The sequence below is a fragment of the Hordeum vulgare genome, chromosome 5H, assembly GCF_904849725.1.
Source record: "Hordeum vulgare subsp. vulgare chromosome 5H, MorexV3_pseudomolecules_assembly, whole genome shotgun sequence".
NCBI classification, from domain to species: Eukaryota; Viridiplantae; Streptophyta; class Magnoliopsida; order Poales; family Poaceae; genus Hordeum; species Hordeum vulgare.
The window spans coordinates 556434044-556460227 of record NC_058522.1 but is presented as its reverse complement, the minus strand read 5'-3'; the positions used below and the strand labels follow the sequence as shown (position 1 = coordinate 556460227).

At 47.7% G+C, this 26184-nt stretch overlaps 1 pseudogene; it reads right to left on the bottom strand.

Moving 5' to 3' along the window:
• Positions 1-371: 371 nt before the first annotated feature.
• On the bottom strand, positions 372-18796 carry LOC123397280 (annotated as a pseudogene).
• Between the last annotated feature and the right edge of the window lie 7388 nt (positions 18797-26184).

Below are 26184 nucleotides of genomic sequence, written 5' to 3'. Positions count from 1 at the left end.
GTCTTGGAAAGACCCGACGGCTCCGGAGCCATGGTGCACATGCAGCGAGAGGGCACTCACACAAATCTGAGAGAAGACAAACTTTTATCTGGGTATCAAATGGTCAACAAAGGTTGCACACAAGAAGGAACTTTTCAAAGAAGATTAAGAACAAGTCTTACAGGTAGCAGAGAAGCACTCCAGATAAAATCAGCAACCTGAAAAATAAAAAGTTCTGATTTGGACAGATTGATTAGGGCGACTTTCACGTCATTCATATCACTTGAGGATTAACCTAACCACTCTTGGATTCATCTAACATTGAGCTGTTCATCCCTACCACAAATATGTATGAGAAATTTAGCAAATCCACCAATATAGTTGCTCGTGCTTCATGAAAACTTTCTTCTCTTCTCCAGTTCATCCACTATGAAAGATGGGCAAGTCGCCTTGAGATCCTTTAAGCGTTGGGTTGCCACCACACAATCCATGAAATCTGATAATTCGATAAATTCAAGGCAAGCAGCCTTAAGCTGGTAGCAGTTATGTTGGTCAGCTAATGCCAATGTGGTTGCGACGGTGTCCACATTCAGATCCTCACAAAGGATGCTTTGGCAAACCAGCTTGAGCCTATCCATTGCATATCTGTCCGCGGCCACTAGTAAAAGCCGGATCATCTCTGTATCCTCGCCGCTAGGCACAGAATCAGTATAGATGAAATGGAGCAGGGCCTTGAAAACTGCAGGTTGCATGTCCTTGATGGTTATGCACTGCCCCAGCCTTGCCTCCTGCATCGACCCATAGAGCTCTGCTTCCAAAACAGGCGACCTCATAGCGAGAACAAACCTATGTGCTTCAATGGTCTGTCCTCCGACAATGAAACTGACATCAAATCATTTCTTTTCTTCAAGCAGCTTGCTGACATGCTCGGTCATGTCAGCGTGTGGCATGTCGATTTTGGGGAATGATTTTGTTTCAGTAATGTCGTGGGTATAAGCCTGACAGTAGATGTGTAGGGTACGAAAAGGATGGGCAGAACCTTAGCTATGACGAGGTTGTATGAGTTCAGGCCCCTCCACGGTGGAGGTAATAGCCCTACGTCTCAGTGCTCAGGGAGCTTGTTGTCGAGTGGAAATATGGAATACAATGAGTTGCTAACCCCTCTACCAGCGGGGAGGGTGGCTTATATAGAGTGCGCTGCCCTCCACAACGGTTCCGGTACAGGGGTGTAGTAGTGGCGATTGAATGCGTAACGTACGCCCTAAATGCTAATAAATGCACCTGGAAACGTACGACCGTTTCCCTCCAGGGGGGTTACGATGTTCCGAGTGGTATACAGTCGGTTAGCTTGATATCCTCCGAATGCTAGTCTCCGACTGGATGATCGAGGACCTGTTACCGACTGGATGATGGGGACTCCTTAGTTCAGTCGGAACTGACTAAGGGCCTTGTCCTTTGTGAGGGGTAGTCCTTGGATAGGACCTACAGGGCAGGCCTGTGACCCTATCCTAGGACTATAACCCCATCATTAGTCCTCGAATGGATTGGGGTTGGAACGACGAAGCGATGCTTGAAGTTTGGATCCGACTGGAAAGGATTTGGCTTGGGCGTTGCTTGCCTCGATCCATTTTATCTTTTCAGACCAACGATCAGAGTGGAAATCTCCATGGAACAAACCGTCGAAAACCGAGTGTTTTCGGGGTATCTCTTGACGCGACCCGTCAAGTGACAACAGCGGATTTTCCGGGATCTTCAAATTTCGGTTTCCGCGCGCTCAGCGGGGATGACGCCAGCGCGCTCGAGTAGCGCCCGACGCCTCGATTCTCGCACCTTCAACTCCTCCACTGATATCGCCGCGGCCGGTCGGGGGATAAGGTTTCGGGGCCACCTGCCAGCGACCCAGTCGGAACCTTACTTAAATCCCTACGGCAAGGGTTTTTCGTTACGCCTGCCGGATCTTTTGCCTTTGCTTCGTCCTCCTCGCCTCTTCCAGCACACCTAACCTCTCCACTCCTCCTCCCTCTCCGCGAACTCGCAACTTCCGCCATGACCAAGGGTCAGACCAGTAAGATGGAGGCGAGGAAGAAGAAGGGGAAGGCGGCGGCTCTTGCTCAGTGGCGACAGCGGCCTTGCCGGCGGGGTGGATTCAAGGTGACTTCCTCCCCTCCACGGTGACGGAGGGGGATCTGCTGCAGCTGGTGGAGGACGGTATGATCGTCCACAAGTCTTGGAGGTTGCCGGCGGAGAATGAGGTCGAGCCGGCACCCCGGGAGGGGGAGCGCGTCTTGCTGCTCAGCCATGTCTACCGAGGTTTCTCCCTGCACCCGCATCCTTTCTTTAAGGGCATCATGAACCACTTCGGGGCACAGCTTCACCACTTTCCTCCGAATGCTATTGCCCATCTCTCTGCTTTCATCGTTATGTGCGAGTGCTTCATCGGCTGCCCCCCCATTGGGGGTTGTTCAAACATATATTCTCTGCTAGATCTCAGACTATCAAACGACTCAGCCAGTCGGATGATAAAACGCATCTTCTCCAACTCTGCGGAGGCTTAGGTTTCTAGAAAAAGAGTCGGAGTAGTTATCCTGCTCTTCAGCTGAGCGAGTCGGTCAGGAACTGGCAATCGACGTGGTTCTACTGCCAAGATGTTGCCTATCCGAACGCCTCTTCAGGGTTGCCCCCTTTCAGCCTTGATCGTCCCGCTCCACCTAAGCAGCTCACGCTCACGAAGGCGGAGAAGCTCGACATCCAGCCCTTGGTCGACGCACTCGTAGACGTCGTGAGGAGGGGAGTCACCGGCATGGATTTGCTGGAGACTTTCCTTGGTCGGCGCATACAACCACTGCAGGCTCGCGACCACGCCATGTGGCACTACTCGGGGACCGAGGACTCCACTCGGACTAACGTCTTGAGCGTGACCGAGGAGAAGGTGGCGTCGTGGGTGCTCCAGATCACAGGCGCCTGGGAGAACCCCAGAGGGTCTCGGCGAGTGAGGGCTTTCAGCACGGACAATCCTCCTCCGAATCAGGTGAGTACCATGTGTCGAGTGCACGTATCTGTTTTAGTTTTATCGCTTTCTTGAATCTCTGCTCGTCGCTTGATGTCGCCGACTGTATTTCACGCAGAAGTGGACCAACTGGTTTTCTCCTGTCTCGAACGGGAACCCGTACGAGGAGGAGGAAGAAGGCAGCCAAGAGGGCAGCGTGGAGAGCGCTGAGTATGTCTCCGACAGCGGGGAGTCGGAGGAAGAGACTAGCGAGGAAGAGGAGGAAGACGAAGAGCAGGACTCGCTGCCTCCGCAATTAGAGCATCGGACCAAGCGCCGACACGAGCCTGCCGTTCCCTCGGTCCCTCCGGCATCTTCGAGTGCTCCGCCCACTACCCCAGTGGTCCCGAGTGCTCGGAGCACCAAGAGGGCCAGGGATGCTGCCGCTGAGCCTGCGGGTCAGTCTTCTAAGGCGGCCAAACCAAGTGGACCCAAACCTCGGAAGGCTCTGCCGCGGATGAGGGTTGCTGTCCCCGTCACCTCCACGTAAGTGTATCGATCTTCTAATTTCTTCTGATATCCGAGTGAACTCCTGTTTATTGGTCGAATGGATTTCACTCGACAGAGTCGCTACTTCTGCCACCTCTCCGGCGCGCCAGGAGGATCACCCCCCATGGACACGGACAACGTCGTCTCGTCCCAGCCAGGTGCGTTGTAGTGACTCCGAGTGTTTTATACTATCGCGTCTCGAATTCTGTCTTCGGTCTCGTCCTTCTCTTTTTCTGAGATCTCGCGCCATTCGGTCTGGCAGGGGCGATTTATGCGGGTGAGGGTGACCAGGAGGGGCCTGAGGCAGCCGCAGAGCCTGTCCTTGAGGCCGTCCCGCCAGTTGCTGCTCCCGCCGCGGACGTGCCGCCATTGAAGCGATGCCGCCGACTGAGGAGGCGCTGGTGGCGGCTGAACCGACTGGAGCGGGCCTCGGGATGCCCAGGGAGCTTCCAACGATGCCAGGTCCGTCCAAAGTCGAGTTCAACATCCAGCACCTCTCGGAGGATCAGGTGGGAGCGGCCAAGGGGGCCATGGTGTAGGCCGAGCTGATGGCAGGAGAAGCCAAAAAGGCGTACGACTCCATCGCCTCCTTGTACCAGCGGAGCTTGGAGTTACGGGATGATATCCGAGTAAGTGGCCTAGTAAGTAATTACTTTTCTCTTGTAACCCACTGGGTGTTTTTGGATAGCATCTGTTGTTTGCAATGGGTTCACTCTGAGTGAACCCAGTGGGTGTAGTCCCCGAGACTTCTGTCGAGTGCTTGCACCGGCAGTTGTCTTTATACATATTGTCTTTGCTTTGGTCAGGTCTGTAAATAATATGACCGACTGCGAGCAGTTGTGGCACTCGGAGTGCACTTACTGTAAGAGTCCCCGAGAGTAATTTGTACTCAGGTCGGGTAATATTGGCCTCGTAGGCGTAGGTGGTAACATGCATCTCAATAGGGCAGGCCTGCTTGAGTTGCATGCTAGTGGGGTCACTCTTAGTGAACCCACTGGGTGTAGTCCCCGAGACCGCTGTCGACTGCTTGCGTTGGCAGGGGTCTGAAGAACTTAGACTTTTATTGTTGAATTTTCTGATTGTCCCTTGGTGTTTGCTGGCAGAAAACTTGTGAAATGGGAACATCATATGAGACTCTGAGGGCAGAAAAGGTGCAATTTGCTGGTGAGCTGGATGCGACCGTGCTTGCAATGGCTGGTATGAAGGAGGTTCTGGCGGAAAGAGAGAAGTCGCTGGAGCAGGCTCGTGAAGCAAACAAAATGCTGTCTGAGGAAGTTGAGAAGATGGGGAAACAAAGGACTGCTCTGATGGGACAAATGGACGTGCTGAACAAACGATGCAGAGCGCAGGAGAAATACGTCAGTGACTGGGCTCAGCAGATGATGACGCGTCTGGCTGGTAAGTCTTGCTTTTTCTGAGTGGTTGTGGTATGTGCGTCACACTCGGCGTTTATTGTTTGCTTGTCCTGCTGTTGCAGATTTTTGCATTGACGCTGAAGCCGAAGCAGCTGATGTGGAACGGTCGATTCGCGAGAATGTTCCACTCGGCGAGGACGCCAATCGAGATCTGCTCCGAGTGCATATCCGCGTGGGCAAAGTTGGCCCTTTCATCGGTCGACTGAAGGAAGTCGTCGGCCGGATCGACAAGGAGCTTTGGCCTGAGGATGAGTCGCGACAGGAGATGGAGAACCTGATGGCTCGACTGGAGGAGATTCCGAACCGAGTGCAGTCGTGGAAGAAATCTGCAGCTCGTTGTGGTGTAGATGTTGCTCTGTCCCTGGTCCGAGTCCATTGCAAGGAGGTGCGCGAGGAGAAGCTGAAGACATTGAAGGTGGCCAACACGAAGAAACTTCGATTCGAAGACTTCATGGAAACCTTACTTGAAAGTGCCACCCGCATCGCCGATGGAATCGACCTGGACACCTTCGTGGAGCCCTCCAGTCCTGGCGCTACTCCATACGACGCGTAAGAAAACTTGATCCTCGGTATGCCGAGTGTTGATTTGTAAGAAACTTTGGCCACTGCTGTTGGCCGTCACATTCTTGTTTCGGTGTGGGTAAGCTTGATCCACACCGAGGCACTATCTTTGGTTGAACTTTGAATCGAATCTTTTGCTCTTCTGTTGCAATTTTGACTCGAGTTTTTGTTTGGCGTTTCTTGGTGAAGCCAAAGGCAAACATTCGGAACATGTCAGTTGTCTTGACATCTGCATGAGCCTCATTGAGGGTCCGTGGAATTTCTGATTGGATCTGTATTGTCACCGAGTGGATCGGTAGGATTGTGGGTTGGTACTGATGTAGTTGTCAGTTGTTTTGACATCCACATGAGCCGCAATGAGGGTCTGCAATTCATGTAGTTGTCAGTTGATTACCCGAGTGTACCTGTAGGATACAGTCGAAGGCATGTGGGTGCTTAGGTGATTCTGCATCGCATCTAAGTCCCCAAGTGTGGCGTTAAGTGCACACTCGAAGAAAGTTAATACTTAGGCAATTCGTGATCGCAGCTAAGTCCCCTAGTGTGACGTTAAGTGCACACTCGGAAAAAGTTCATACTTAGGCGATTCTCGATCGCAGCTAAGTCTCCGAGTGTGACGTTAAGTGCACACTCGGAGAAAGTTCATACTTAGGTGATTCTGGATCGCAGCTAAGTCCCCGAGTGTGACGTTAAGTGCACACTCGGAGAAAGTTCATACTTGGGTGATTCTGGATCGCGACTAAGTCCCCGAGTGTGACGTTAAGTGCACACTCGGAGAAATTTCATACTTAGGCGATTCTGGATCGCAGCTAAGTCCTCGAGTGTGACGTTAAGTGCACACTCAGATAAAGTTCATACTTAGGCGATTCTGGATCGCGGCTAAGTCCCCGAGTGTGACGTTAAGTGCACACTCGGATAAAGTTCATACTTAGGCGATTATGGATCACAGCTAAGTCCCCGAGTGTGACGTTAAGTGCACACTCGGAGAAAGTTCATACTTAGGCGATTCTGGATCGCGGCTAAGTCCCCGAGTGTGACGTTAAGTGCACACTCGGAGAAATTTCATACTTAGGCGATTCTGGGTCGCAGCTAAGTCCCCGAGTGTGACGTTAAGTGCACACTCGGAGAAAGTTCATACTTAGGCGATTCTGGATCGCGGCTGAGTCCCCGAGTGTGACGTTAAGTGCAGACTCGGAGAAAGTTCATACTTAGGCGATTCTGGATCGCAGCTAAGTCCCCGAGTGTGACGTTAAGTGCACACTCGGAGAAAGTTCATACTTAGGCGATTCTGGATCGCAGCTAAGTCCCCGAGTGTGACATTAAGTGCACACTCGGAGAAAGTTCATACTTAGGCGATTCTGGATCGCAGCTAAGTCCCCGAGTGTGACGTTAAGTGCACACTCGGAGAAATTTCATACTTAGGCGATTCTGGATCGCGGCTCAGTCCCCGAGTGTGACGTTAAGTGCACACTCGGAGAAAGTTCATACTTAGGCGATTCTGGATCGCAGCTAAGTCCCCGAGTGTGACGTTAAGTGCACACTCGGAGAAAGTTCATACTTAGGCGATTCTGGATCGCAGCTAAGTCCCCGAGTGTGACGTTAAGTGCACACTCGGAGAAAGTTCATACTTAGGCGATTCTGGATCGCAGCTAAGTCCCCGAGTGTGACGTTAAGTGCACACTCGGAGAAAGTTCATACTTAGGCGATTCTGGACCGCGGCTAAGTCCCCGAGTGTGACGTTAAGTGCACACTCGGAGAAATTTCATACTTAGGCGATTCTGGGTCGTAGCTCAGTCCCCGAGTGTGACGTTAAGTGCACACTCGGAGAAAGTTCATACTTAGGCGATTCTGGATCGCAGCTAAGTCCCCGAGTGTGACGTTAAGTGCACACTCGGAGAAAGTTCATACTTAGGCGATTCTGGATCGCAGCTAAGTCCCCGAGTGTGACGTTAGGTGCACACTCGGAGAATGTTCATACTTAGGCGATTCTCGGTCGCAGCTAAGTTTTTTTTGAGACCGGAGTCTGCGACCGCGGAAGAACTTTGAACCTGCAAAGAACTCAATCTGCTTTATATTATTTCACCAATACTTGTTCTTTACATTGCTTCAGTCGACGGTCACGTGTAGAAGCACTTCAGGAGATCGCCGTTCCATGCTCGCGGCTCGTCTATCTCCCTGTCGACGTTGTAGAGTCCATATGCTCCATTGTTCAGCACCTTTGAGATGATGAATGGTCCTTCCCAGGCAGGAGCCAACTTGTGAGGTCTTTGCTGATCCACTCGGAGCACCAGGTCGCCTGCTTGGAACGTACGACTCCTGACGTGTCGCGTGTGAAAACGCCGCAGATCTTGTTGATAAATGGTCGAGCGAGTCAGTGCCATCTCGCGCTCCTCCTCTAGAAGGTCCACTCCGTGTTGTCTTGCTTGTTCTGCTTCAGCTTTGGAGAAGAGTTCGACTCGTGGAGCGTTGTGAAGTAAGTCACTCGGAAGGACTGCTTCTGCTCCGTAGACGAGGAAGAACGGTGATCGCCCTGTAGATCTGTTTGGGGTTGTGCGAAGACCCCAAAGCACTGAAGGTAGCTCGGTGACCCAAGCGCCATCAGCATGTCCTATCTCTCGTAGGAGTCGGGGCTTCAAACCTTGCAAAATAAGTCCGTTCGCCCGCTCTGCTTGTCCATTGGACTGCGGGTGTGCCACGGAAGCAAAGTCCACTCGGATACCTTGGCTTGTACAGAAACCTTTGAATCTGTCCGAATCAAAGTTTGTCCGGTTGTCCGTGATTATGCTGTGAGGTACACCGAATCTGAAGATGATGTCCCTGACAAACTTGACGGCTGTTGAGGCGTCGAGCTTCTTGATGGGCTTGGCTTCGATCCATTTCGTGAACTTGTCGACTGCCATCAACAGATGTGTGTATCCACCTTGGCCTGTCTTGAATGGACCGACTGTATCTAATCCCCACACTGCAAACGACCACACAAGAGGGATCGTCTTCAACGCAGACGTCGGCTTGTGGGACTTATTGGAGTAGAACTGGCAGCCCTCACATCGGTCAACCATATCTTTAGCCATCTCGTTTGCGTGCAGCCAGAAGAAACCAGCCCTGAATGCCTTGGCGACGATTGCTCTCGAAGAAGCATGATGACCGCAGGTTCCCGAGTGAATATCTTCCAGGATCAGTTGCCCCTCTTCTGGGTAGATGCATCGTTGAAAAACTCCTGAAACACTTTCCTTGTACAATTGGCCATCAATGATAGTGAATGACTTCGACCTGCGGACTATCTGCCTAGCCTGGACTTCGTCTTCTGGTAGTTCCTGCCTCAGGATATATGCAATGATCGGCACAATCCAATCGGGGATGACAGCAAGAATCTCCATGACCAGATCAACCACAGCAGGTACATCGACTTCAGTCGGATCTGTTGAACTCTTTGGTTGTACTGGTTCCTCTGTAAAAGGATCTTCTTTGACTGAGGGAAGGTGGAGGTGCTCGAGGCAGACGTCACTCGGGACTGGTCTCCGAGTGGATCCGAGTTTAGCCAACTCATCCGCTGCTTGGTTCTTCAGTCTCGGAACATGGTGAAGTTCTAGACCTTCAAACTTCTTCTCAAGCTTCCTCACTGCATTGCAGTATGTGGTCATTGTGGGGTTCCTGACATCCCACTCTTTCATCACTTGATTGACCACCAAATCCGAATCGCCGTAGACCATCAGGCGACAGATGCCGAGTGAGATGGCCATACGCAACCCGTAGAGGAGAGCTTCATACTCTGCCTCGTTGTTGGAGGAATCGAAGTGTATCTGTAGCACGTACTTGAGCTTGTCGCCCTTTGGCGATATGATCACAATGCCAGCGCCGGAGCCATTCAGCATCTTGGACCCATCGAAGAACATTGTCCAATGGGCCGAGTAGATGTGGGTCGGTTGCTGTTGTTCTACCCATTCTGCTATGAAGTCAGCCAGAGCTTGAGACTTAATCGCTTTCTTGGCCTCGAACTTGATATCGCAGTACAGCATCTCCATCGCCCACTTCGCCACTCGGCCTGACGCTTCTAGATTATGGAGAATTTCCGACAATGGAGCATCAGAAACGACAGACACCGAGTGGTCTTGGAAATAATGGGCCACCTTCTTCGCAGTCATGTAGATCCCGTAGATAAGCTTTTGATAGTGGGGATACCTCTGCTTGGAAGGAGTCAGGACTTCGGAGACGTAGTTCACTGGCCGCTGAACTTTGTATGCTTTGCCTTCTTCTTCTCGTTCGACTGTAAGAACAGTTCTGACGACTTGATTTGTAGCCGCAATGTAGAGAAGAAGGGGCTCTTTACTGAGCGGAGCAGTAAGAACCGGCTGGGTGGAAAGTAGGACTTTGAGGTCATCGAATGCGACTTGGGCTTCGTCTGTCCACTCGAAAGTATCTGATTTCTTCATGAGTCGGTACAGAGGAAGTGCTTTCTCGCCGAGTCGACTGATGAACCTGCTCAAAGCCGCTAGGCAACCTGTGAGCCGTTGAACATCGTGTATTCTGACCGGCCTCTCCATTCGGACGATGGTCCCGATCTTTTCGGGGTTGACATCGATCCCTCATTCGGAAACAAAGAAACCGAGTAACTTTCCGCTGGGAACGCCGAATGAACATTTGGCGGGGTTGAGCTTGATATCGTACCTACGAAGGTTGGTGAATGTTTCTGCCAAGTCAGTCAGCAGGTCGGAACCTTTGCGTGACTTGACTACGATATCATCCATATATGCCTCCACATTCCGACCGATCTGGTCGAGAAGGCATTTTTGGATCATGCACATAAAGGTAGCTCCTGCATTCTTCAAACCGAATGGCACAGTGATGTAGCAGAAGCACCCGAATGGGGTGATGAAGGCTGTTTTTAACTCATCGGGACCATACAGACGAATCTGATGATAGCCCGAATAGGCATCCAGAAATGACAAACGCTCGCACCCCGCAGTCGAATCGACAATTTGATCTATGCGGGGGAGCAGAAAATGGTCCTTCGGGCAGACCTTATTGAGATGCTTGAAGTCGGTGCACATTCGGAGCGACTTGTCCTTCTTGGGCACCATGACAACATTGGCAAGCCACTCGGAGTGGTGAACCTCGTGAATGAAGTTGGCTGCCAGCAGCTTGGCCACCTCTTCCCCGATTGCCTTCCTCTTGTGCACGGCGGACCGGCGCAGGCGCTCTCGGATGGGCCGAGCGGTGGAATCCACGTGCAGTCGGTGCTCAGCCAACTCCCTGGGTACACCTGGCATGTCAGAGGGTTTTCATGCGAAGATGTCCCAGTTCTCACGGAGGAATTGGGTGAGCTCGGCTTCCTATTTAGGATCGATGGTGGTGGAGATGTTCGTCGGGGCAGCAGTGTCGTCCGTCGGCTGAATGCTGACCTTCTTCGTCTCTCCCGCCGACTGGAATGCGGATTCAGAAGCTGGCTTCTTTGAGCGCATCAGGTCGGCGGGGTCGACTGTTTTCTTGTACTCATCGAGCTCGAGGACGGCCATCTTCTGGTCGGCGATTCTTGATCCCTGCTGCAGGCACTCTTCGGCTCGCTGTCGATTGCCCGTGATGGTGATCACACCCTTCGGGCCTGGCATCTTCAGCCTCAGGTATACGTAACATGGACGGGCCATGAAACGCGCATACACTGGGAGACCCAGAATTGCGTGATAAGCGCTCTGGAAGTCGACCACTTCGAACGTCAGCTTTTCCTTGCGGAAGTTCTTGTCGGAGCCGAAAACGACGTCCAACGCGATCTGGCCGAGTGACTTGGCCTTCCGTCCAGGGACGACTCCATGGAACTGCATGCTGCTCTCGCTGAGTTTGGACATCGGGATGCCCATCCCCTTGAGTGTGTCGACGTACATGATGTTCAAGCCGTTGCCGCCATCCATGAGGACTTTGTGCAGTCGAACTCCTTCCACCACCGGGTCGACGACCAGAGCCTGTCTCCCCGGGGTGGGTACATGTGCTGGATGATCCGACTGGTCGAAGGTGATCGCAGTCTGAGACCATTTGAGGAACTTGGGGTTGGTAGGGGTGGCCATGTTCACCTCTCTGTTCACCAGCTTCAGTCGACTCTTGCTCTCGACGTCAGCAAAAATCATCAGGGTTGCATGGACTTGGGGGAACAGATCCTCCTTATCCTCCTCATCCTGTTCATGGTCCTTCTCACTCGGTTGCCCTTCGCTGAACCCCTGGATCAGGAGGCGACACTGTCGAGTGGTATGCTTCGCATATATGGGGTTGCCCTCTTCATCCATCTTCATATAAACTGGACATGGCTGGTCCAGGATGGGGTTATTGAACTGCTTCTTCTTGGGGGTGAACTGAGCCTTCCCTTTGCCCTTGAACTTGGCATTGGTTACGGCTGCAGCTTCTGCTTGCGGAGCGGTCGGAGCTTTCTGCTTCTGCTTCCGAGTGTTGCCCCCATCTCCACCAGCGACTGTTTTGTGCTTGCCGCTTCAGATGCGGTCCTCTTCTTCGCCATTTGCATAGCGTGTTGCTATCTCCATCATCTTGCTCATGGAGATGTCGCCTGTTCGGCCGAACTTCAGGTACAGATCCCTGTACCGCACGCCTGCCTTGAAGACGCAGACTGCTTGATGTTCGGTGACGTTCTCCACCGTGTGGTAGAGAGTTGTCCAACGCTGAATGAAATCTCGCAGGGGCCCATTCTGTTTCTGGACGCAGTGCTGGAGCTCCGCGAGGCCAGCAGGGCGCTTGCACGTCCCTTCGAAGGTCCTGATGAACACTCGGGCTAGATCTGCCCAGCTGTAGATGCTTGAGGGGGCCAACTGATTCAGCCACGCTCGCGCTAAGCCGTCGAGCATCAGAGGGAGGTGCTTCATGGCGACATGGTCGTCCCCTCCTCCGATCTGGACCGCCACTCGGTAGTCATCTAGCCATATTTCCGGCTTGGACTCTCCTGTAAACTTGTTGATTCCCGTCGCCAATCGGAAGTTGGGCGGGATGTCAGCCGAGCGGATGGCTCGACTAAAACACTCGGGACCAGACACGATGGTCCTGCTTCCACTTGGACGGTCCATATCGTGACCATCGCGGTGGGCTCGGCCCGTGTCGACCCTTCACTGGGCGATACGCCCTCTTGCGTCGGCCTTGGGTCGTAAGTGTCGCCGACTGAACGCCAATCATCATGATGTCGGGACCCATAGGGCCGACCCCGCGGAGGGGTGCGTGAACGGCGGCGATCTTCGTGATTCATGGAACGGTTGCCTCCCCTGTGCCGCTGATGGGAACCAGGGCTGTGAACCGACCGATGCGTATTCGCATGAACAGAACTATTATGGATCCTGTTGTGCGGCTGGGAGACCGCCGAATTCTGTTGCTGCGCCGTGTGTAACAGGGCTCGGATCTGCTCGATCCCTCTACCAGCCTTCGAATCAGTCGGCTGGAGGGAATCGGCTATCTTGGCAGCCGTAGACAAGTTGAGGAGGGGTGTGCGGAACAACTCTACGTTGCTCCGCCGAGTGTGCCGACTGGCAGAACGGCGAGGTGGACGGCGCGCCGGACGTTTCGCTGACCTCGCGCTCGCTACGGCCAGCTTGACGGGGATCTTCCTGGGAGTTGTCCATGTGTACTTCTGCTGCGGGCCGCGACCCGCATACTTGGAAGGGAACTCAGTCGGAACCGAGTCCGAGTGCTGGGACAGCGGGGCAACCACAACGGACTCTAGAACCGCCAATTTGTGAAGACGCGTTCTGGCGCGCCTGGGCGTGTTGCACCCAACGCTGGAGCCGCGGACGGCGAGACCGCTTGCTGCGGCGCGTGACGGCGGTGCAGGTCGACACCGGAGCCGACTGTTGGAGAAGAAGAATGCCGTGGGCGCCGGCACGGAAGTGCGTAGCCCCACGACGGGGAAGCGCCTCGACGTCGAGAGGAGCATCCCGAAGCCACGCCGAATCGTCGATGATGAAGGACAGAGCGCCGAAGAAGATCTGGTGACCCATGCTCGAACCTCCACCGGACGGCATGACGAAAGGAAGTAGTCGCAAACTCGCCGGAAGTCGCTTAGACGCCTGCCCCACGGTGGGCGCCAACTGTCGTGGGTATAAGCCTGACAGTAGATGTGTAGGGTACAAAAAGGATGGACAGAGCCTTAGCTATGGCGAGGTTGTATGAGTTCAGGCCCCTCTGCGGTGGAGGTAATAGCCCTACGTCTCAGTGCTCAGGGAGCTTGTTGTCGAGTGGAAATATGGAATACAATGAGTTGCTAACCCCTCTACCAGCGGGGGAGGATGGCTTATATAGAGTGCGCTGCCCTCCACAACGGTTCCGGTACAGGGGTGGAGTAGTGGCGATTGAATGCGTACGTTACAGGTAACGTACGCCCTAAATGCTAATAAATGCATCTGGAAACGTACGACCGTTTCCCTCTAGGGGGGTTACGATGTTTCGAGTGGTATAGAGTCGGTTAGCTTGATATCCTCCGAATGCTAGTCTCCGACTGGATGATCGAGGACCTGTTACCGACTGGATGATGGGGACTCCTTAGTTCAGTCGGAACTGACTAAGGGCCTTGTCCTTTGTGAGGAGTAGTCCTTGGGTAGGACCTACAGGGCAAGCCTATGACCCTACCCTAGGACTATAACCCCATCAAGTAACACGTGGCATCTTGAAAACAGTGACGATGCATTCGATCGTCAAGCGGCGATCATCCCTAAGGTACACAGATCCCTCGATCTCGCTTCGCCTTATGAAAATAGGAGTATGTGGAGCAAACATAGTAACATCACCGGAATGGAAAATCCTAGTTTCTATTTTATGTACTGAAGATGAGAATCCGGTGTACTGATCCACCAGCCTCATGTCGCAGGACACCCGGACTTTAGTGTTGTTGCTCAAAAGCACGAGAAAAACAGTGATGTAATCCAGGCCATGTCCATTAAACGGACCAAATCCATTAAACCCGTCAGGGTAGAAGAGGATTTCCCAGTCGTGGCCACCGACTGAGAAAATCCCGGACCGTATGTGGCTGTCTATGTCGTGGCCCATACCCTTGTGCTTCCTGTAACCCAAGATATCAAGCACGTGTGTGCCTCGAGTCTCCTCCAATGGGGTGCACATAGACACCGTCTTAGATGTCTTCATCTTGCGACAAGGAGGAAAATTGCTGGCCGGAGGAGAAACAATTGCCACGACGCGCGGCGCCGCCGCGCTAATCTGATGGTGCGAGAAAAATGCGTATTAATCCTAGTGGAAATCAGAGTGAAAGGGAACCAGCCGATCGAACCTTCAGACCTCTGATCGGAGAAGGCGGCTGTGGCGAGATCGAGTATTATAGAGATGAAACCGCGACGACTTCCCTTTTGGGGGTGGAATAAGGTAGTCGCGAGGCGTGGGGTCTCTTCTGATATCCAGCACTCCTACCGTCCTACGGGCTACATCTTAAAAATGCTACACATATAAAGAGTTACGTAAGGTTACACGCTGACTATCATTCTTTTTTGGAGTCAACTAGGTAGCGGCGTCGCACCCAGATCCTTCGGTGCGGCGGCTACTATGATGTCCATGCACAAACATTTACAAAAAGATTAATAAAGGGGACCGGGCTGCATGCACATGCATGTACTTGTCATATATTGCTAAAGGCTAATTTTTCCTCGTTCTATCATGCATGCATGCATTGATATCATTAGAATCCTCTTTAATGTTTAAGATTTAAAAAGTTTTATCTAAAGAACCGTTAATTCGATCGATGATCCGTTTTTACCGTTGATTTTCTCGCGACGAGGTCTTCAAAACTAAATCCCATATCGACATGTTTTGAAAACTTTTTTCACGTCCGTACTTGCCATATTGTTTAACTCACTTGTCATATTATTAACCACTTACTTGTCTGAGAGAAATAACTTAATTACCATATTTCAATATTGTTTCGTACAAAGCTTGTTGGTGTTTTTAAATTCAGTTGCCACAGAAAATTGTGCTTGTCATTGTGACAAGTGTATTTTATAAGCAATGAAAAGCATTATGAGACAACATGGCCACTAGGTAGCATTAAAATGATAAGCACATAAAAAAATACAACAACTATAGTGTTTATAACAACTCACAAGCTTATATGAGATTTGAGTAGAATTTAACTGACCGGCACAATAAAACACTACCACAACTACGTTTCAGAACAATCAAATGTCCTTTTATTTAGACACAACATAACAACCGAGGATAGAATTCAACAGACAAATACAACAAACACCGTGACAACTATTTTTTTACAATGACTGACAAGTTGTATGAGACAGTATGATAACGAGGTAGGATTAAAATGACAAGCACAAAAAATATATGTGGCAACTATGATTTTATAAGCACCTACAAGCTTTGTGAGACCACATGACAACTTAGTAGAATAAAAATGACAAGCACATCAAAACATTTTGCGGACTGCATTTATAAGTATTGACAAAAATCTTTGCACAAAACGACATCAAAAAATATGGCAATTAAGTTATTTTTATTGGGCAAGTAAGTGGTTAATATTATAGCAAGTGAGTGGAACAATGTGGCAATTACGGAAGGAATTTTTTTTTTGTTGAAACATGTCGACATGGGATCTAGTTTCGAAGATCTTGTCACGACAAAGCCAACGGTGAAAACAGATCATCGATTGAATTAACGGTTTTGAAGATAAAACTTTTTGAATTTCAAGCATTTGAGAGAATCCTATAGCTGATCATGTAGCTCTACAAGATCCTAGTAGTAGGCCTTGCATGCATGCATAGTGCACGTTTTGTACTCAACGAGGAGAAGCATCCAACATAGAAAATTAGTTCCTTTCCGCAAAAAAAAACAAAGAAAACTTGTCATATCCGTCTACCTGCATGTCACAATTTGTCCGCGAGTCAGGACACTCGGGTCTCGCACCGCCGCCGCACGGGACGACGCCCGTGCACACGCCACTCGTTAGCTTTTCCCTTCTTTCTTTCTAACTAACCACTCCCCCTGATTTTTAAGGAGGGTGGGGCCCTCATTCCCCTTAATCTCCAATCAAAATCCACCTATTTGTAAAACTATGTAAACTTATGTATGTGTAGCATTGCTGGGCCACGTCCCAATAGCATAAACGGAACCAGATAGAAACAGAAGCAATAAATGATCGAATTTGCTATTTTTCAGTCGGTCTGGATTTTGTCTACAGATCCGCACACTGCTGATGCGGTTCAGTTTCAATCCGACGGCCAGGAATGCAATGGGTAGCCGTTACTGTTCAATGTGCACATGACATGTGGTCCCTACCTCCATTGCGACTCCGCGCAATCACACGATCTCCGCTTCCCCTCTTTTACCTTCGCTTCATCTCTTCTCTCGCGCCGCCGTTGCCATTCGTGCTCCTCTCGCTCCACTCTCCCTCGTCCTTGACGGTTCTGGTGGGGGCGCAACCGACGGTTTTTCGACGGACGGCGTCCGATTCTACGGTGAGGAACGACATTCGCTAACTCCTCTAACTCCATGTCTCTCCGCTGCTCTGTTCCGTCGAGTATTTCGGCGCGAATCCGCTCCGAATCCGGACGGTTTGTGTTGCCATTAGGTTAGATTAGGGTGAATTCTAGATATAGTTCGAGGTGTATGCTCGGAATGTGGTTCAATATGTGCGAAATTTGACCGCGGATAGGTGGTTGTTAGGTTTCCATGGCGGACCGCCGTTGGTTTGTTTTGTGGCGGATTTTGATCTGCTTGGTGATTTTGGTTGGCCCAGTGCATTTGATTTTAGGATGAGTATTAGTGGCTATATTTCCAGTTTGTGCATTAGTTGCTCTGGATTGTTTAGATGGTTCATATGTTGTTGTTTTTTTGTTGTGTTCTGTTCATCGATTAGGGGTTGTGATGTTCTAATTTCGCTTCTGATGCTCTAACTACCAGGTTCACATTGCTTGAATTATCATTGTTGTTGTTCCATTTTTTCCCTTTCGGTACTGCATTTTACTAGTGGCATTGTGCTAAAATTACCAGGTGTTTAACACTGCTATTTTTTTCATTGCTGCTGTTTTGTGCTTAAAAGTGCATTTGGTTAGTATTTGTTGTACCTACCAGCAGGATTGTGATTGAGTTACCATGTGACATCTCTTTAATTATTATGGTACTAACTCTCCAGGCTTGATGTCGTTTGCGCTTATCAGCAGCATCTCGGCTGAATTATCATGTGTTTACTGCTTTATTTATGAGGTACGGTGTTATTAGTTGTCAGATGTATTTTCCATGGTTCTTATGTTTTTTATTGTGTTATGTTCATTGATTAGGAGTTGTGTTGCTCTAATTTCGCTTCTAGTGCTCTAATTATCAGGTTCACATTGCTTGAATTATCAACGTTGTTGTTCTATTTTTGTTCCTTTCGTACTACATTCATATAGAGTGACATTGTGCTAAAATTACCAGGTGTTTAACACTGCTATTTTTTTCACTGTTGCTATTTTGTGCTTAAAAGTGCATTGCGTTAGTATTTATTGTACCTACCAGCACGATTGTGATTGAGTTATCATGTGAGATCTTTGTAATTATCATGGTACTAACTCTCCAAACTTGATGTTGTTTGCGCTTATCAGCAGCATCTCGACTGAATTATCATGTGCTTACTGCTTTATTTATCAGGGTCACGGTGTTATTAGTTGTCAGATGTGTGATGACGTTGTTTTGTAAGTGCTTCATGCTTTTGAATTCTAAACATGGTCATAGTGCTGAATTTATTAAGGGCGTGTAATTTTAAAATTTATTAATGGTGTGACAATCGTGTTTTTATTACTAAGTGGTATGTTTCCCTTGCAAATAGAGTTCCCACATTGGCTCGCCAATCCTATCCCAACCCTCCTCCTATACCCGGGCTTGGTGCCGGCTATGTTGAGACAACATAGGCGGGGGTTTATCCTTGCCAAACACCAGCATATAATTGTTTCTAGTACTTGGGATATCAATATTCCATATGTCATCTAATTGGTTTCATTCGCCATCTTTTTTTCTTATGTTATAGGGACACAATGCCGAGGAAGCGCATATGAGGTGGTGATGGAATTGACGACGTTCATCCGAAAAAACGAAGCGCCCTCCTCCGCCTCCGTGCAACAGAGTCTCCTCTAGTTCGCTTCTACTTGCATGCAAATACATGAGTGATGACAGGAAGGTTGCCATTGATGAGCTGGACTTCACAAGCCTTCGGAATATCAAGTGTGACCATCTCTTCAACGGTCTTAGTGTGTGGCTTGCCGACCTGTATGATCCTTATTCCCGTGAGGTGGTCGTACCAGGGCGGGGTAGGCTTCTCGTTAATTAAGAATATGTGCATCGTGTTATGGCGTGCCGCGTGGAGGGAAGGATGTTCCTTACAACATTGCTACCGAAGCTGATATTGAGTTGGGGCTTGAGTTATTTGGTGAACTCGGATATGCCCCTAAAATGACTGATCTTGTCGATCTCATCAAGGGTTCTGATAACGTTGACACTACTTTCAAGCGGATGTGGCTTTTGCTTGCGGGCAATACTGTCACTGCCCCGACCACCTCCAACAAAGTGAGCCCTAGGTGGTATGTTGTGTTGGTAAGTGGTGATGTAATCATGTGATATTTTCTCTTTTGTGCGTGAGAACTTCATTGTATGTCAGTGTGGTAACTTTCATATTTCTTTGTGTTCCATTGGATGAACTTTACCTTTTTTGTTTTCAACTTGCAGCAGGACATTGACGATGTTAAAAATCTCAACTGGTCCAAATTCATTGCTCATGAACTACACAAGGCGCTTCTAACTGGCAAGCCTACCAAGGGTTGCCTCCTTTTCTACAATGCAATTGATGCCACTTTCATTTGCTTTATTTTTCATCATTTTTTCAATTTTTTTCGTATTTATCTGTTATTGTTTGTGTTTATCATGACGCTTATATCTTTCTTATCAGCTATTGTACGTTCATGTGATTGACCTTTCTGGTCTCAGCATTGTTTTGCCTGCTCGGACTTTCCCTATCAATGTATGGACGAATGAGCTGATAACTCGTGTCCTCAATAAGGATGTTCAGGCGAACAAAATTTCTTTTGGAACACTACAGTAATTTATCTATATTATTTCCGTTTTCAGGTCGCACACTGCATGCATCTGTATTTTTCTTTATTTGTTTTTCTTGTTACTTAACTGACTTATCACTTCATTTTTTCCAGTTGAAGCCTGAGTTTGGCATGATTTTTTGTCTGTTCGGTGGTGTGGAAGGTCTTTATAAGTTTATGCGTGTTCATGCTTCACCAAGCTGCAGTCAGCAGGTGTGCACGTAACCCCTATTATTTTTTGTTTATTTTTCATGCTATTCTAGGTTTTTATACAGTGTGATAACTTTGTCGCACTTTTTGTGGTAATTATTCTTTGACAACTTCTTTTCTGTCAGCTTAAGCTCTTTTATTCATGCCATCAGAATTTGTTCTTCATTTCCAATGTGGCATATGCTTTTTAAAGCCTAATAACTTTGATGCAATCTTATGAGAGTTATCATCGTAATGTCTTGATAAGTTTTGCTCTGAAATTATGCCATCATGCTTGATAACTTGGTTGCATTATTGTGGTGATTCCTTTTGTAAATCCATGATTTTTTTGGATGTGATCTATTAGTGATGTTTACTTATGCCCTCATAGATTGATCTTTATTGTAATGTATCGGTACATTCGTGTGTTTTATTGTAATGTCATTGTACATTGTGTTTTTTTACATCCTGCTTTTTATGTTTGTAACTCCTGATAACTACTGGTGCATTTGGATGGTAACTCGTGTCACTTTACATCTTGTATGCTTTTTGTTGTGTGTGTTTACTGTAAATTTTCTGTCTTAACATATGAAGTTTCATCCTCTGAACTCTTGATGTGTTCTTAACTTTGTTTTCATTTTTTTATTAAGCAGAAACTTGACAAATCTACCTCAGATAGTTGGACGATTCACATATGCCTTGGTTGGCATAGTTGGCGATCTCGTGCAATCATTCACCTCTTTGGATGATGAAGGATATTCAGATGTCTCCCATCAGCTAGACACTGGACTGAATGTTATTTCTTCTGCTGCTCGTACCACGACAAGGACCACTCAATTATTGCTTAGCAGGAAAACAGAAACCACTGGAAAAAAGATTGTTGATGATTCTGATACTGATGATGTGTACCAGGGTGCCAATGACGTTGACTCTGATGATGACTCTGGCGATGATTTTATGGATTATCGATTTGCTCGCCTTGGTAGTAAGGATCATTTTGTTGGTTGAGGTAGTGGTACCGCGGGTGTTGCTACAAGAAGCGAGCCAGCTGGTGTTGACACCCCACACCCGGAGAATGTAACTGGCGAAGCTGATGACAGCAGAGCAACATATGTCAAAGGCACGCATGTCTGCATTGGCGATGAGAACCTTTCTGAGTCTCAGATCATGCTCACTACCACTTCCCACACAGAATCAGTCGGATCGGGTGTTGTAAGGCTTAGCCAGCAAGATTTGACAGACACGCAAGTTGAGGCGGCTACTGAATCTTCTGTGAAACGATGTGCTTCTCAGCTTGTGAAAAACTTGTCTTACAAGAGGCGCAACAAACTGAGGCTTCCATCTCCCACACGTCCAGCTTCACCGGTTGTGCTGTCCCATCCAACTTCACCAGTTGTCCCTCCACGACCTTCTTCACCAGTTCTACCGCCAAACCCACCGCAAAGGCCAAGTTCACCATATGTGCGTCCACTACAGCGTCGTCGTAGGGACGACCACAAGGCCGGCCCCTCTAGCTAGTAGCTTGCTAGATGATGGGCATAGCACTATAGCTAGCTATGTCGTATATGAATGATTGTTTAACTTTATGCATGTTATTATATGTGTGAACCGTGCACCGTTTGTAAAGTTGCTTAATTACTAGTACCTTCTCTATTTTGATATGTTAGTTATTTAGTTTAATGATCTATGCTTACTTTGATCAACGATATTGAACGGAGTAAATGGATGCCCCGTGTAAGAATTGTGGTGCTTTGAGATGTCAGAAGGATATGAAGTCCTTCATCAATCTTCTGAAAGACTTCATCACAAATACGGTATATACATGATTTAGTTCAACATGTTTTGATTGAGTTTTATATGGTATGATTGTGGCCAAAATCGTCTAAGTAGGGTTTTTTCAATTTTACTCAAGTCATCCCTTGCAAGCCGTGACTTCTTAGAGAAGTTTCGAGTTCCGCTTGATGCAACCATCACATTCCAATGCATCCTCATGAAGATGCTGACGGCCCAACGATTCAATTGTCTTGTCACCATTGAGCGAATTCGGGCCTAGTTTGGTTGCCCTGGTTGGACAGCTCTTGCAACTGCTTATGAGATGGAAGCTGGGGAGAGAGCCACGTGTTTGACTTGACTACGATCATAACGATATCATGGTCTACTACAGACCTGTTGGCAGCGATGACGATGGTCCACTTACTCAAGACTATGATCCCGACTCCGCCCGTCGTAATGTCGAGTTAGCTAGCTAGTAGGCTTACAGTTGTCACCTCTTGTTTCATTGAACTTGTGTACTTGTGTTATTTGCCTAGTTTTGATACTTTTTTTAATGGTGTCAAATAAATGGGTACTGTTGAACTTAGATTCTGGTATTTAAATTATAATTTTTAATTACTGTTTCAAACTTTGATTATGCTGTCATTTTGGTTTGATCGTGATGTTGTGCATATTTGGTTTAAATCTGAAAATGAAATTGCTCGCGTCGCACTAACATGCAATGCCATTACTAACATATATTAGTGCTCACGTTGGCCACGTGGAACTCCATAAACATGTCAAATACAGTTGGCATCGTCTTCAACGCGAGCACTGTTTTTTAATAGTGGTGTGATATTGGTGTCGTCGGGTGTCTACACCAGCAAGACCGTTTTGCCACGTCATAGCTAGGCTTTTCTGCACTAGTGAAGGAAAAATAAGCTTTGTACGATCTTGTGGTGGCAAAGAAATAAAAGCGACAAACTGCATAATAAAGTTTGCTATCACAAGGGGCAATATAAATGACATTCCTTTCCATTAAGAGATTGGACATTTAAAAATAAAAAGCGCATGACAACCTCTGCTTCCCTCTATGAAGGGCCTTTCTTTTAACTTTATGTATTTCTATGTTTACTTTTATGCAGGAGTCAATAATGTGCACCCCTATTCTAATCTATTAATTCTTTAGTTGGCAAGCATCGTGGGGAAAGATCCAGGCACATATATCTAGTTGGATATAAATGATCATGATTTATTATTGTTTACATTATCCCTGAGATAAATAAGTTGTGAGGTGGAACATTAAGCCACTATCTTCCTATGTGTTTGATTGCAACCGCTTGTTCTAAAAATATGCCTTGAATATCAATAATCATGGAAGACTAAATGATAGTTGAATATGTGGAATTCCTAAATCAAAGTTCTTATATAGACCCTTCCTAGAAATAAGGTGAGTTGTAACTGTTTGATGATTGAAAACATAGTTTGGTAGTTTTCAAGAAAGTTATGGTCTATACTTTAACATATGAATAGCTTGTTGCTTTATCATGAGAAGTTCTATGAGAAAAAAGTTGCTATTCTATGATAATAGAAAAAGTGATTGTAAGTAACATTGATCAATCTTATATAATATACTAGAATTCACACTTCATAAATTATTTCTTTTATCATTTACCTACACTAGTACGAGTAGGAATTAAGCTTGGGCATGTTAATACGTCTTTAACATTCGATAATTTATCAAGTATTCATGACAATATTCTACAACTTTCATATACCTTTGACAACATTTTATATTATTTTTTGGACTAACTTACTTATCCACTGCCTAGTGTCAGTTCCTGCTTTTTGTGTATTCCTTGTTTCACAGAAAATCCATATCAAACAAAGTCCAAACGCGATAACAATTTACATCGATTTTTTATGGAATATATGTGTATTTTGGAAAGAAGAATCAACGCAACATGATGCCCGAGGGCCCCACAAGCCAACATGGGCAACTAGGGGGTGGTCGCGCCCTGATAGCTTGTGGCAACCCCTTAAGTCGGTTGGGGCCCTTCTTTTGCCACAAGAAATATAATTCTTAGATAAAAATTCACTAAAAAATTAAGCCCGATCGGAGTTACGGATCTCTAAATATTTAAGAAAGTTATGGTCTATACTTTAGCATGTGAATAGCTTGTTACTTTATCATGAGAAGTTCTATGAGAAAAGAGTTGCTATTCTATGATAATAGAAAAAGTGATTGGAAGTAACATTGATCAATCTTATATAATATACTAGAATTCACACTCCATAAATTATTTCTTTTATCATTTACCTACACGAGTACAAGTAGGAATTAAGCTTGGGGATGTTAATACGTCTTTAACATTCGATAATTTATCAAGTATTCATGACAATATTCTACAACTTTCATATACCTTTGGCAACATTTTATATTATTTTTTGGACTAACTTACTTATCCACTGCCTAGTGTTAGTTCCTGCTTTTTGTGTATTCCTTGTTTCACAGAAAATCCATATCAAACAAAGTCCAAACGCGATAACAATTTACATCGATTTTTTATGGAATATATGTGGATTTTGGAAAGAAGAATCAACGCAACATGATGCCCGAGGGCCCCACAAGCCAAGATGGGCAACTAGGGGGTGGTCACGGCCTGATAGCTTGTGGCAACCCCTTAAGTCGGTTGGGGCCCTTCTTTTGCCACAAGAAATATAATTCTTAGATAAAAATTGACTAAAAAATTAAGACCGATCGGAGTTACGGATCTCTAAATATTTAAGAAACGGTGAAGGGACAAAAAATAGCAGCAAAAACAGGAGAGAGAGAGAGAGAGAGAGAGAGAGAGAGAGAGAGAGAGAGAGAGAGAGAGAGATATGCAATCTGATGTTGAGGAACGTCGCATGGGAAACAAAAAATTTCCTACGCGCGCGAAGACCTATCATGGTGATGTCCATCTACGAGAGGGGATGAGTGATCTACATACCCTTGTAGACCGTACAGCAGAAGCGTTAGAGAACGCGGTTGATGTAGTGGAACGTCCTCACGTCCCTCGATCCGCCCCGCGAACAATCCCGCGATCAGTCCCACGATCTAGTACCGAACGGACGGCACCTCCGCGTTCAGCACACGTACAGCTCGACGATGATCTCGGCCTTCTTGATCCAGCAAGAGAGACGGAGAGGTAGAAGAGTTCTCCGGCAGCGTGACGGCGCTCCGGAGGTTGGTGATGACCTTGTCTCAGCAGGGCTCCGCCCGAGCTCCGCAGAAACGCGATCTAGAGGAAAAACCGTGGAGGTATGTGGTCGGGCTGCCGTGGAAAAGTCGTCTCAAATCAGCCCTAAAACCTCCGTATATATAGGTGGGAGGGAGGGGGCCTTGCCTTGGGGTCCAAGGACCCTCAAGGGGGTCGGCCGAGCCAAGGGGGAGGACTCTCCCCCCCCAAACCGAGTTGGACTAGGTTTGGTGGGAGGGAGTCCTCCTCCCTTCCCACCTCCTCCTTTTTTTTCTTTTCCTCTTGATTTTTCTTCTCTTGGCGCATAGACCACTTGTGGGCTGTCCCACCAGCCCACTAAGGGCTGGTGTGTCTCCCCCAAGGCCTATGGGCTTCCCCGGGGTGGGTTGCCCCCCCCGGTGAACTCCCGGAACCCATTCGTCATTCCCGGTACATTCCCGGTAACTCCGAAAACCTTTCGGTAATCAAATGAGGTCATCCTATATATCAATCTTCGTTTCCGGACCATTCCGGAAACCCTCGTGATGTCCGTGATCTCATCCGGGACTCCGAACAACATTCGGTAACCAACCATATAACTCAAATACGCATAAAACAACGTCGAACCTTAAGTATGCAGACCCTGCGGGTTCGAGAACTATGTAGACATGACCCGAGAGAATCCTCGGTCAATATCCAATAGCGGGACCTGGATGCCCATATTGGATCCTACATATTCTACGAAGATCTTATCGTTTGAACCTCAGTGCCAAGGATTCGTATAATCCCGTATGTCATTCCCTTTGTCCTTCGGTATGTTACTTGCCCGAGATTCGATCGTCAGTATCCGCATACCTATTTCAATCTCGTTTACCGGCAAGTCTCTTTACTCGTTCCGTAATACAAGATCCCGCAACTTACACTAAGTTACATTTCTTGCAAGGCTTGTGTGTGATGTTGTATTACCGAGTGGGCCCCGAGATACCTCTCCGTCACACGGAGTGACAAATCCCAGTCTTGATCCATACTAACTCAACTAACACCTTCGGAGATACCTGTAGAGCATCTTTATAGTCACCCAGTTACGTTGCGACGTTTGATACACACAAAGCATTCCTCCGGTGTTAGTGAGTTATATGATCTCATGGTCATAGGAATAAATACTTGACACGCAGAAAACAGTAGCAACAAAATGACACGATCAACATGCTACGTCTATTAGTTTGGGTCTAGTCCATCACGTGATTCTCCCAATGACGTGATCTAGTTATCAAGCAACAACACCTTGTTCATAATCAGAAGACACTGACTATCATCGATCAACTGGCTAGCCAACTAGAGGCATGCTAGGGATGGTGTTTTGTCTATGTATCCACACATGTAAATGAGTCTTCATTCAATACAATTATAGCATGGATAATAAACTATTATCTTGATACAGGAATTATAATAATAACTATATATTTATTATTGCCTCT